The sequence below is a fragment of the Zea mays genome, chromosome 3 (assembly GCF_902167145.1).
Source record: "Zea mays cultivar B73 chromosome 3, Zm-B73-REFERENCE-NAM-5.0, whole genome shotgun sequence".
In the NCBI taxonomy this organism is placed as follows: Eukaryota; Viridiplantae; Streptophyta; class Magnoliopsida; order Poales; family Poaceae; genus Zea; species Zea mays.
Window position 1 is genome coordinate 40,682,730 of NC_050098.1, and position 13,853 is coordinate 40,696,582.

The following is a 13,853-nucleotide window of genomic DNA, read 5'->3' on the forward strand; positions in this document are numbered from 1 at the left end:
GCCAGCTCCCCCTTAGAGTTTTGCTCTAGAGCCATGCCAAACAGGCCCTAAATCACAGATTTAAAAAGTTGCTAAATGACTTTTGGAGTAAAAAAATGTGAGTTCTCTAAATATAGGTTGTAATTTTATTTTGTATTTATCCACATAAAAAATAAGTCACAAAAACTATATAATGTAGTCAACATTTTTGTTTAGGGAGTTGTTAAATGGTTGCCAAATGTAGAGAGAAAATGAGGTTAGATGACAAGTTGTTAAATTTAGAAAGTTCATTTAGAGAACTGTTGGAGAATAGTTTTCATGTTAACTACCTAAATTATTGATTTAGGAAGTCTTTTAGAGAACTACTGGAGTTGCTCCTACGTAGCAATTCTATATACGGGATGAATGAGATAAGTGGTAGGCTTTCATGCCAGAACCGATCTCTATGGACATGATTGGTTGTTCGGATCAACTCCAACGTAGCCCATAGGATGCGGGATTTGAATGTTTGGATACCAGCGCTGGGCAGAAGACGTAGTTCCATCTCGCCTAAGACCATTTAGAGGACGGAAGACACAGTTTCGTCTTGCCCAAGACCAGCTTTGGACAGCCCGAGGCCAACCTCAAGCGGGAGATGCAGTTTCGTTGCCACTTCCTTCTTTAAAAGGTTGAAAACTGCATCTGCTTTGGGGCACCAGACTGGTCCGGTGCACCCCCGAACCGGGTCCACTTGCCCTGAGTCCGGGATCTGATTGGCCACCTTTCATAGCTGAGTGGCATCGGATTGGTTCGGTGCACCATCAGACTGTCCGGTGATTTAAGCTAGTCGTTTGTCACCGCATCCCATTGGAGAGAGCCATTGGACAGGCAGTCCGGTGCACAGTGATTGGACCGATACTATTCACGGTGCGGTGAATTATAAAAATAATTCACGAGACCAGTTTGTTCCTCCGTACATGCAATCCAGTGCACCACGGACATTGACCGGTGCACCAGGCTACCGAAGCCATCATCTAGCCCCACTGCCTAGCAGATCCGGTGCGCCACCGGACCACTAATGTTCACAGTCCGGTGCGTCTAGACAGGCTACATTGAGAGTTATCTTCTCTAATTCTTCTCCAAATCATCTCAACTCTTTGCAGGACTTACCTGTGACTTAGACACACATGATTACAGCATAATCCAATTGAATAAGTCCCAAAAAGTTACCCCTTTCAATTCTCTTCTTAGCCTTTATGTTTCACCTTAAATAGAGCCCCAAATTACACTTTATCTACAAACATGGTTAAAGAGCAACATCAAAGTGCCATATGCATAGTAGAAAGTGTATGCAACTTAGTTGAATGCTCAAACCTTGCATATTTAACCTTCTTCATCGTTTTGCCCTTTTTGGCTTGTTTGAGGTCGATGTTGGACTCCAAACCATCAAGTCGACTTGACTTGATCTAGATTATCATCTATGAGCTCCAACACCCTGTAATGATCACATAGAACATATCCAAACACGGGAACAACCCTAACTAAAGGTCAAACACGGGAACAACCCTAACTAAAGGTCAGAGTGAACTTAGCTCTTGTGGGTTGTTTCTAGGTTCTGGTTTTGACACTCCTCCTCCTTCTAGTGACCTTGTCCTACTTCTTGAGCTTGATCTTGATCCTTATGACTTACACCACATAACTATAGGTATTACCTTATTGGTTGTAAGTCATGTCCTTAGGTAGCGATCCTCGATGCACCATAGCTCTTCTCGTCGATCAACCTTGACTTTGCAAGTTTTCTTCTTCACACTAACTTTAGGCACCTCGCCCTCCTTGACCTTCTCCCGTGCACTCGATACCTCGAAGTTCGTCTTACCTCCATCCTTGGCTTGACTAGTTGTCCCTAGTTTATGCATAGAGAGTCGCACATAATCAATGTTCACCTTCACTTAGCTTGTGATGTCCATTGTCCATATTCATCTCAACCTTTGGATCATCACACTTGATTTCTTGCATTGAACTCTGCAAGCTTTACACTACGCACATGTACAACACTTAACACACATGTCAATCCTTTAATTGGGTTGTCAACCAAACCACCAAAACCCACAAGGGAGATTTCAATCTCCCCCTTCTTGGTTATTGATGGCAATACAAATAAAGCTTACATAAGATTAAAAATCAAAGCACAAATTTGAATTCTATGCTATATAATGCTTGCTTATATGAAAATCTCAACTTTGGCCTCAGATGCCAAATCTTAAATACTTAAGCTAAGTGTGAATCATTACTACATATTAGCATCCGTGGGGTGCATTATGTCAGGAATCAAACTGTGATGCGTATGACATTCAAATGCACACAACCAGAGTAAACACCATATAGATACCAAATAGACAGATATATCACTAGGATACCAACCTATCACTATACACCATAAAGGTACCAATTGAAACACCATATAGACAATCAACACATAAGTATCTATCTGAAAGGGAAATGTGCCCTTGGGCCATTTCTATAATGTTTTGGTGATTAAATGCACAACACGATTGATTAAGTTCTTATGTGCTAAACAAAGAGAGAAATACAAATCATATTACAAGGTATGGTTCTAGACTTAGTACATTGTTTTTTAATACTAATGTGTTTGTATAAGTGCCAGAAACAGTGACAAAAGAAGGAGAAAAGAAATGGGAAAGAGTTGGTTGTGTGCTGCCAACTTCAGCTCGGCCTGGCACACCGGACTGTCCGGTGGCGCACCGGACAGTGTCCGGTGCCCCAGGCTGGCCGACATTGAACCGGCTGCTCTCGGGAATCAACGGAGTTGTAACCGGACTGTCCGGTAGTGCACCGAGCTGTTCGGTGAGTCATCCGCGACGAACTCATCGGTCACGGGAAATGAAAAAGGTGACGTGGCTATAATTCACCGGACTGTCTGGTGGTGCACCGGACTGTCTGGTGAGCCAACTGAGCCAGCGGCCAACCGTCGTCCGCGCAATCAACGCGCGACACGTGGCCAGCTCCAACGGTCGGCTGGATGCACCGGACTGTTCGGTGTGCACCGGACAGTGTCCGGTGTGCCAACTAGTCCAGAGGAGCAACGGTCGAATGCGCCCGATATGGAAGGAGATCGCGCACCGGACAACTACAGGGCCTGTCCGGTGGTGCACCGGATTGTCCGGTGCACCACTCGAGAGAAGGCAAGAAATGCCTTCCAAAATGATCTTCAACGGCTCCTAGCTGCCTTGGGGCTATAAAAGGGACCCCTAGGCGCATGGAGCATGACACCAAGTATTCTCTTAGCATACTAAGACATCCAGACTCCGCTCCCACTCATTTGATTCGCTGTGTTAGTGATTTGAGCTCCATTTGAGTTGTGAACTCCCTGTGTTGTCGTTTGAGCTCAAGTCTTCCCTTGTGTGCGTGGTTGTGCTACGCATTTGAGTCTTGTGTGTGTTGCTCTCCTCCCTTACTTCTGTGTTTGTTTTGTGATCATCATTGTAAGGGCGAGAGGCTCCAAATTGTGGAGATTCCTCTCAAATGGGAGAAAGACTATAAGGAAGAAAGTCGTGGTATTCAAGTCGATCATTGGATCACTTGAAAGGGGTTGAGTGCAACTCTCGTCCATTGGGACGCCACAACGTGGAAGTAGGCAAGTGTTACTTGGCCGAACCACGGGATAAAAATCGTGTGTCTCTTGTGTTGCTTTCTCGGTGATTGTTGTGTTCACAGGAACTCGCTTCAAAGCTACTTAGTCGTACTAACACTCTAATAATCAAGTTTGTGGCTATTTAGAGTTTGATTCTACAAGATCACCTATTCACCCCCCCCCCCCCTCTAGGTGCTCCCAATTGGCATCGGAGCCGTACTCTTCATCTAAGGGACTAACCGCCCGAAGAGATGGATCCTAAGGGAAAGGGGATGGTGATCAACGACAAGAAGGAGTCCCTCTTCAACGAGCCAAGAGACGACAAGCCCACTGACTCAGGTTTGAGTCACAAGAAGAGGGACGGGAAGAAGAAGAGGCGCATCAAGAAGATCATCTACTACGACAGCGATGCCTCCTCTTCTTCACCAAGAGACAACAACGACGACTCTTTGTCAAAAAAGAAAACGGTCAATTAGAACTACTCTTTTTACTATTCTCGCATGCCATACAATTCAAATGCGCATTTACTATCAATTTCCCTTGGAAAACCTCCACACTTTGATGGAGAAGACTATTCATTTTGGAGCCATAAAATGTGTAGTCATCTATTTTCTCTCCATCCTAGTATTTGGGAAATTGTGGAGAATGGGATGAGTTTTGATAGTACTGATAACTCTGTGATGATAAATGAACAAATTCATAAAAATGCCCAAGCCACTACTGTTTTGCTAGCATCTCTTTGCAGGGATGAATACAATAAGGTGAGCGGTTTGGACAACGCCAAACAAATATGGAACACCCTTAAGATATCTCATGAGGGAAACGACGCCACCATGATCACCAAGATGGAACTGGTGGAAGGCGAATTGGGAAGGTTCACGATGATCAGGAGAGAGGAGCCAACACAAACCTACAACAGGCTCAAGACCCTTGTCAACAAGATCCGAAGCTACGGAAGCACAAGATGGACGGATCATGATGTCGTCCGACTCATGCTCAGGTCATTTACTGTCATTGACCCCCATCTTGTCAACCTTATTCGTGAAAATCCTAGGTACACCAAAATGACGCCCGAGGAGATCCTTGGAAAATTCGTGAGCAGGCGCATGATGGTGAAAGAAGCTTGATACGTGGACGATGCACTAAACGGTCCACTACCCGTCTACGAGCCACAACCCATTGCTCTCAAAGCAACCAACAGCAGGGAGGCGCTACCAAGCAAGGTGGCGCAAGTGGAGGCTGCCGAGTTAAATGAAGATGAGATGGCACTCATCATCAAGCATTTCAAGATCGCGCTCAAAGGACGCAAAGAGTATCCCCAACAAGAATAAAACAAGGGGAAAGTGCTCCTGCTTCAAATGCGGTAAGACTGGTCACTTTATTGCTCAATGTCCTGATAATGAAAATGACCAGGCACAAGAAAGACATGGGAAGAAGGAGAAGAAGAAGAATTACAGGAAGGCGAAGGGCGAGGGCATCTTGGAAAGGAATGGGATTCTAACTGCTCTTCATCCGACTCCGACGATGAAGGACTGGCTGCCTCGGCCTTCGACAAGTCTTCACTCTTCCCCAACAAACGCCATACATGTATTATGGCTAAGGAGAAGAAAGTACGTATTCGAGATACTCCTAAGTACTCTTCTTCTAGTGATGAGGAATCTTCTGATGATGAAGTAGATTACTCTGAATTGTTTAAGGGTTTAGATAGAGCTAAGGTAGAGAAAATTAATGAATTAATTGATGCTCTTAATGAAAAGGATAGACTGCTAGAAAAGCAAGAGGATATTTTATATGAGGAACATGACAAGTTTGTTAGTGTTCAAAAATCCCTTGCTTTAGAAACTAAAAGAAATGAAATGCTATCCTCTGAGTTGTCTGCTTGCCATGAATCTGTCTCTAGTTTAAAGAAAATAAATGATGAGTTAAATGCTAAGCTAGAGGAAGTCAATAAAACTAGATCATGTGTAGAACATGTAGTTATTTGCAATAGATGTAAGGACTTTGATGTTAATGTCTGCGATGAACATTTTATTTCTATTGCTAAATTAAGCGATGAGGTGGCGAGTCTTAATGCATATAGATACCAAATAGACAGATATATCACTAGGATACCAACCTATCACTATACACCATAAAGGTACCAATTGAAACACCATATAGACAATCAACACATAAGTATCTATCTGAAAGGGAAATGTGCCCTTGGGCCATTTCTATAATGTTTTGGTGATTAAATGCACAACACGATTGATTAAGTTCTTATGTGCTAAACAAAGAGAGAAATACAAATCATATTACAAGGTATGGTTCTAGACTTAGTACATTGTTTTTGAATACTAATGTGTTTGTATAAGTGCCAGAAACAGTGACAAAAGAAGGAGAAAAGAAATGGGAAAGAGTTGGTTGTGTGCTGCCAACTTCAGCTCGGCCTGGCACACCGGACTGTCCGGTGGCGCACCGGACAGTGTCCGGTGCCCCAGGCTGGCCGACATTGAACCGGCTGCTCTCGGGAATCAACGGAGTTGTACGGCTTTAAATCACTGGACTGTCCGGTGGTGCACCGAACTGTCCGGTGAGTCATCCGCGACGAACTCATCGGTCACGGGAAATGAAAAAGGTGACGTGGCTATAATTCACCGGACTGTCCGGTGGTGCACCGGACTGTCTGGTGAGCCAACTGAGCCAGCGGCTAACCGTCGTCCGCGCAATCAACGCGCGACACGTGGCCAGCTCCAACGGTCGGCTGGATGCACCGGACTGTTCGGTGTGCACCGGACAGTGTCCGGTGTGCCAACTAGTCCAGAGGAGCAACAGTCGAATGCGCCCGATATGGAAGGAGATCGCGCACCGGACAACTACAGGGCCTGTCCGGTGGTGCACCGGACTGTCCGGTGCACCACTCGAGAGAAGGCAAGAAATGCCTTCCAAAATGATCTTCAACGGCTCCTAGCTGCCTTGGGGCTATAAAAGGGACCCCTAGGCGCATGGAGCATGACACCAAGTATTCTCTTAGCATACTAAGACATCCAGACTCCGCTCCCACTCATTTGATTCGCTGTGTTAGTGATTTGAGCTCCATTTGAGTTGTGAACTCCCTGTGTTGTCGTTTGAGCTCAAGTCTTCACTTGTGTGCGTGGTTGTGCTACGCATTTGAGTCTTGTGTGTGTTGCTCTCCTCCCTTACTTCTGTGTTTGTTTTGTGATCATCATTGTAAGGGCGAGAGGCTCCAAATTGTGGAGATTCCTCGCAAATGGGAGAAAGACTATAAGGAAGAAAGCCGTGGTATTCAAGTCGATCATTGGATCACTTGAAAGGGGTTGAGTGCAACTCTCGTCCATTGGGACGCCACAACGTGGAAGTAGGCAAGTGTTACTTGGCCGAACCACGGGATAAAAATCATGTGTCTCTTGTGTTGCTTTCTCGGTGATTGTTGTGTTCACAGGAACTCGCTTCAAAGCTACTTAGTCGTACTAACACTCTAATAATCAAGTTTGTGGCTATTTAGAGTTTGATTCTACAAGATCACCTATTCACCCCCCCCTCTAGGTGCTCCCAATTGGCATCGGAGCCGTACTCTTCATCTAAGGGACTAACCGCCCGAAGAGATGGATCCTAAGGGAAAGGGGATGGTGATCAACGACAAGAAGGAGTCCCTCTTCAACGAGCCAAGAGACGACAAGCCCACTGACTCAGGTTTGAGTCACAAGAAGAGGGACGGGAAGAAGAAGAGGCGCATCAAGAAGATCATCTACTACGACAGCGATGCCTCCTCTTCTTCACCAAGAGACAACAACGACGACTCTTTGTCGAAAAAGAAAACGGTCAATTAGAACTACTCTTTTTACTATTCTCGCATGCCATACAATTCAAATGCGCATTTACTATCAATTTCCCTTGGAAAACCTCCACACTTTGATGGAGAAGACTATTCATTTTGGAGCCATAAAATGCGTAGTCATCTATTTTCTCTCTATCCTAGTATTTGGGAAATTGTGGAGAATGAGATGAGTTTTGATAGTACTGATAACCCTGTGATGATAAATGAACAAATTCATAAAAATGCCCAAGCCACTACTGTTTTGCTAGCATCTCTTTGCAGGGATGAATACAATAAGGTGAGCGGTTTGTACAACGCCAAACAAATATGGAACACCCTCAAGATATCTCATCAGGGAAACGACGCCACCATGATCACCAAGATGGAACTGGTGGAAGGCGAATTGGGAAGGTTCACGATGATCAGGGGAGAGGAGCCAACACAAACCTACAATAGGCTCAAGACCCTTGTCAACAAGATCCGAAGCTACGGAAGCACAAGATGGATGGATCATGATGTCGTCCGACTCATGCTCATGTCATTTACTGTCATTGACCCCCATCTTGTCAACCTTATTCGTGAAAATCCCAGGTACACCAAAATGACGCCCGAGGAGATCCTTGGAAAATTCGTGAGCGGGCGCATGATGGTGAAAGAAGCTTGATATGTGGACGATGCACTAAACGGTCCACTACCCGTCTACGAGCCACAACCCGTTGCTCTCAAAGCAACCAACAGCAGGGAGGCGCTACCAAGCAAGGTGGCACAAGTGGAGGCTGCCAAGTTAAATGAAGATGAGATGGCACTCATCATCAAGCGTTTCAAGATCGCGCTAAAAGGACGCAAAGAGTATCCCCAACAAGAATAAAACAAGGGGAAAGTGCTCCTGCTTCAAATGCGGTAAGACTGGTCACTTTATTGCTCAATGTCCTGATAATGAAAATGACCAGGCACAAGAAAGACATGGGAAGAAGGAGAAGAAGAAGAATTACAGGAAGACGAAGGGCAAGGGCATCTTGGAAAGGAATGGGATTCTAACTGCTCTTCATCCGACTCCGATGATGAAGGACTGGCTGCCTCGGCCTTCGACAAGTCTTCACTCTTCCCCAACGAACGCCATACATGTATTATGGCTAAGGAGAAGAAAGTACGTATTCGAGATACTCCTAAGTACTCTTCTTCTAGTGATGAGGAATCTTCTGATGATGAAGTAGATTACTCTGAATTGTTTAAGGGTTTAGATAGAGCTAAGGTAGAGAAAATTAATGAATTAATTGATGCTCTTAATGAAAAGGATAGACTGCTAGAAAAGCAAGAGGATATTTTATATGAGGAACATGACAAGTTTGTTAGTGTTCAAAAATCCCTTGCTTTAGAAACTAAAAGAAATGAAATGCTATCCTCTGAGTTATCTTCTTGCCATGAATCTGTCTCTAGTTTAAAGAAAATAAATGATGAGTTAAATGCTAAGCTAGAGGAAGTCAATAAAACTAGATCATGTGGAGAACATGTAGTTATTTGCAATAGATGTAAGGACTTTGATGTTAATGCCTGCGATGAACATTTTATTTCTGTTGCTAAATTAAGCGATGAGGTGGCGAGTCTTAATGCTCAACTTAAGACTTATAAAGTTGATTTTGATAAGGTAAAATTTGCTAGGGATGCCTACGCTATTGGTAGACACCCCTCAATAAAGGATGGACTTGGTTTTCAAAAGGAGACCAAGAACTTAACAAGCCAAAGGACTCCCGTTCTCAACAAGGAGAAAGGGAAGGCCCCTATGGCTAGTAGTTCCCAAAAGAAACATGCCTATACTTATGGTAGGAAACTTTCTAGGAATGCTTATAATGATAGATGCTATGATCATGCTATTTTACCTAGTTATCATACTTCTCATGCTATGTTTGCATCAAGTTCCACTTTTGTTCATGGTAGAAGTAGGCCTAGGAGAAAACATGTTGTGTCTCATGCTCCTAGGAGAATGTGCAATGGACCTTCTACTGTTTATCATGCTTGCAACACTTCTTTTGTACTTTCATGTAAGAATTCAAAAGTAGTTGCTAGGAAGTTGGGATCCAAATGCAAGGGAGACAAGACTTGTATTTGGGTTTCAAAAGTTATTGTGTCTAACCTTGTAGGACCCAACAAGAGTTGGGTACCTAAAACCCATGCTTCAATTCCTTGCAGGTTTATGCATCCGGGGGCTCTAGCTGGATTATCGACAGCGGATGCACAAACCACATGACGGGGGAGAAGAAGATGTTCACCTCCTACGTCAAGAACAAGGATTCCCAGGATACGATCATCTTTGGAGATGGGAACCAAGGCAAGGTCAAAGGCTTGGGCAAGATAGCCATCACTAACGAGCACTCAATATCGAATGTATTTATAGTAGAGTCACTTGGGTACAACCTTCTGTCTGTAAGTCAATTGTGTCACATGGGTTACAATTGTCTGTTTACAAATGTTGATGTATCTGTCTTTAGAAGGAGTGATGGTTCATTAGCTTTTAAGGGTGTATTAGACGACAAACTCTACTTAGTTGATTTTTCGAAAGAGAATGCCGATCTAGATGCATGCTTAATAGCTAAGACTAATATGGGCTGGCTTTGGCATCGCCGTCTAGCACTTGTTGGGATGAAGAACCTTCATAAGCTTCTAAAGGGAGATCATGTGTTAGGACTAACCAATGTCTGTTTTGATAAAGACATACCTTGTGCAGCATGTCAGGCAGGAAAACAGGTGGGAAGCACTCATCACAGCAAGAATGTGATAACAACATCAAGACCATTGGAGCTTCTTCACATGGACCTCTTCGGACCCGTTGCCTACCTCAGCATCGGGGGAAGTAAGTATGGTCTTGTAATTTTTTATAATTTTTCCCGCTTCACTTGGGTGTTCTTTTTGCAGGACAAATCAGAAACCCAAGGGACCCTAAAGTGCTTTCTAAGGAGGGCTCAAAATGAATTTGAGCTAAAGGTCAAAAAGATAAGAAGCGACAATGAGTCAGAGTTCAAAAATCTACAAGTCAAAGAGTTTCTTGAGGAGGAAGGAATCAAGCACAAGTTCTCCGCTCCCTACACACCATAGCAAAACAGTGTGGTAGAGAGGAAGAACAAGACGCTAATCGACATGGCAAGAACGATGCTTGGAGAATACAAGACGCCTGAGCGGTTTTGGTCGGAAGTTGTGAACACAGCCTGCCATGCCATAAACCGGCTCTATCTACATCGCCTCCTCAAGAAGACCTCCTATGAACTCCTTACCGATAACAAACCCAATGTCTCTTACTTTCGTGTATTTGGGAGCAAATGCTACATTCTGGTGAAGAAAGGTAGACATTCTAAATTTGCTCCCAAGGCAGTAGAAGGGTTTTTACTAGGATATGACTCAAATACAAAGGCGTATAGGGTCTTCAACAAATCATCGAGATTAGTTGAAGTCTCTAGCGACGTTGTATTTGATGAGACTAATGGCTCTCCAAGAGAGCAAGCTGATCTTGATGACATAGATGAAGAAGTTCTGACGGCCGCAATGCGCACGATGGCGATAGGTGATGTGCGACCACAGGAACTACAGGAACAAGATCAACCTTCTTCCTCGACAATGGTGCATCCCCCAACTCAATACGATGTACAGGTACCTCAAGAAGAGGGACATGATCAAGGGGGAGCATAGGACGAACAAGTTACGGAGGAAGAAGCACCACGGGTCCCTCCAACTCAAGTTCGAGCGACGATCCAAAAACATCACCCCGTCGACTAGATTTTGGGTGACATCAGCAAGGGAGTAACTACTCGCTCACGATTAGCTAATTTTTTTGAGCATTACTCGTTTGTCTCTTCTATTGAGCCTTTCAGGGTAGAAGAGGCCTTGCAGGATCCGGACTGGGTGTTGGCCATGCAGGAAGAGCTAAACAACTTCAAAAGGAATGAAGTCTGGAGCCTGGTGCCACGTCCAAAGCAAAACGTTGTGGGAACCAAGTGGGTGTTCCGCAACAAGCAAGACGAGAATGGAGTGGTGACTAGAAACAAGGCTCGACTTGTGGCAAAAGGTTATGCCCAAGTCACAGGTTTGGATTTTGAGGAGACTTTTACTCCTGTGGCTAGGCTAGAGTCAATTCGAATATTATTAACTTATGCTGCTCACCATTCTTTTAGGCTATTTCAAATGGACGTAAAGAGCGTTTTCTTCAACGAGCCAATTAAGGAGGAGGTATACATGGAACAACCCCCTGGCTTTGAGGATGACAGGTATCCCGACCATGTATGTAAGCTCTCTAAGGCGCTCTATGGACTTAAGCAAGCCCCAAGAGCATGGTATGAATGCCTTAGAGATTTCCTTATTTCGAACACTTTCAAGGTTGGGAAAGCCGATCCTACTCTTTTCACAAAGACATGCAATGGTGATCTCTTTGTTTGCCAAATTTATGTCGATGACATAATATTTGGTTCTGCTAATCAAAAGTCTTGTGAAGAGTTTAGCAGGGTAATGACACAAAAGTTCGAAATGTCGATGATGGGTGAGTTGACCTACTTCCTTGGGTTCCAAGTGAAGCAACTCAAAGACAACACCTTCATCTCCCAAATGAAGTACACTCAGGATCTTCTCAAGAGGTTTGGGATGAAGGACGCCAAGCCCGCGAAGACACCAATGGGAACCGATGGGCATGTCGACCTCAACAAAGGAGGTAAGTCCGTTCATCAAAAGGCATAACGGCCCATGATAGGTTCATTACTTTATCTTTGTGCTAGTAGACCAGACATTATGCTTAGTGTATGCATGTGTGCTAGATATCAATCCGACCCCAAGGAATGTCGCATTGTGGCCGTTAAGCGAATTCTTCGATATTTAGTTGCTACGGCTTGCTTCGGGATCTGGTATCCACAGGGGTCTACCTTTGACTTAATTGGATACACAGACTCCGATTATGCTGGGTGCAAGATTGATAGGAAGAGTACATCAGGGACGTGCCAATTTCTAGGAAGGTCCCTGGTGTCCTGGAGTTCCAAGAAACAGACATTCGTTGCCCTATCCACTGCTGAGGCCGAGTATGTTTCCGCAGGACAGTGTTGCGTGCAACTACTTTGGATGAGGCAAACCCTCCGAGATTTTGGCTGCAATCTGAGCAAAGTCCCACTCCTATGTGACAATGAGAGTGCAATCCGCTTGGCAGATAATCCCGTTGAACACAGCCGCACTAAGCACATAGACATCCGGCATCACTTCCTGAGAGACCACCAGCAAAAGGGAGATATCGATGTGTACCACATTAGCACCAAGAACCAGCTAAACGATATCTTCACCAAGCCTTTAGATGAGAAAAGGTTTTGCAGGTTGCGTACTGAGCTAAATGTCTTAGATTCGTGTAACTTGGATTGATCTATAGCATACATGTAGTCTATGCCTTTGATCATGTTACTTTGTGCATTTAAAATCAATTATTGTTTGTTTATGGTGCTCAAGTTGTACAAGTGATCCCCGGACCTCGCAAGTCTATATGCAAATGATTCACATATTAAGGGGGAGGTGTGCTACAACTTGACCCTTTGAGACTTACCTGTTTGTTTGAGTACACTTGATGTAGTCTCAAAGGTGCATTGAAAGGGAAAAGTGAACTTGGACGATGAAAAGACTTCCACTGCACTCTGGTATTAGTGTATTTAATTCCAAGTTCATACTTATGCTCTCATTGCATTTTTGCTCTTAATTGACATTTTTGGTGAGGCAATGGGGTTAGAGGGCCAAAAATGATCCCGTTTTGGTGCTTAATGCCAAAGTGGGAGAAATTAAGGCCAAAGCAAATGGATCAGCCAACCACTTGTGACTTTTGAAAATAGAAGAGCTAGAAATTTGTTTTTGTCAAAATACTCTTATTACAAAGTGTTGTCTCTTATGGGGGAGAATTTTTGACTACGGGAAAATGGGGGAGTTTTTGACACTTGATCAATTTCACTCTTGGAATACCTCTTTATTTGTACAAACAAGTGTGTTTGATTTAGAGATAGGGAAAAGAATTTGATTTACAAAAATAAACCAAGTGGTGGCAAAGAATGATCCAAATATGTCAAATCTTGAATAAAAAGAATTTGGTTTTCATTTGCATTGATGTTGCACTTCTTTTGTTGCTTTTTGATGTGTTGGCATGAATCACCAAAAAGGGGGAGATTGAAAGGGAAATGTGCCCTTGGGCCATTTCTATAATGTTTTGGTGATTAAATGCCAAACACGATTGATTAAGTTCTTATGTGCTAAACAAAGAGAGAAATACAAATCATATTACAAGGTATGGTTCTAGACTTAGTACATTGTTTTTGAATACTAATGTGTTTGTATAAGTGCCAGAAACAGTGACAAAAGAAGGAGGAAAGAAATGGGAAAGAGTTGGTTGTGTGCTGCCAACTCCAGCTCGGCTTGGCACACCGA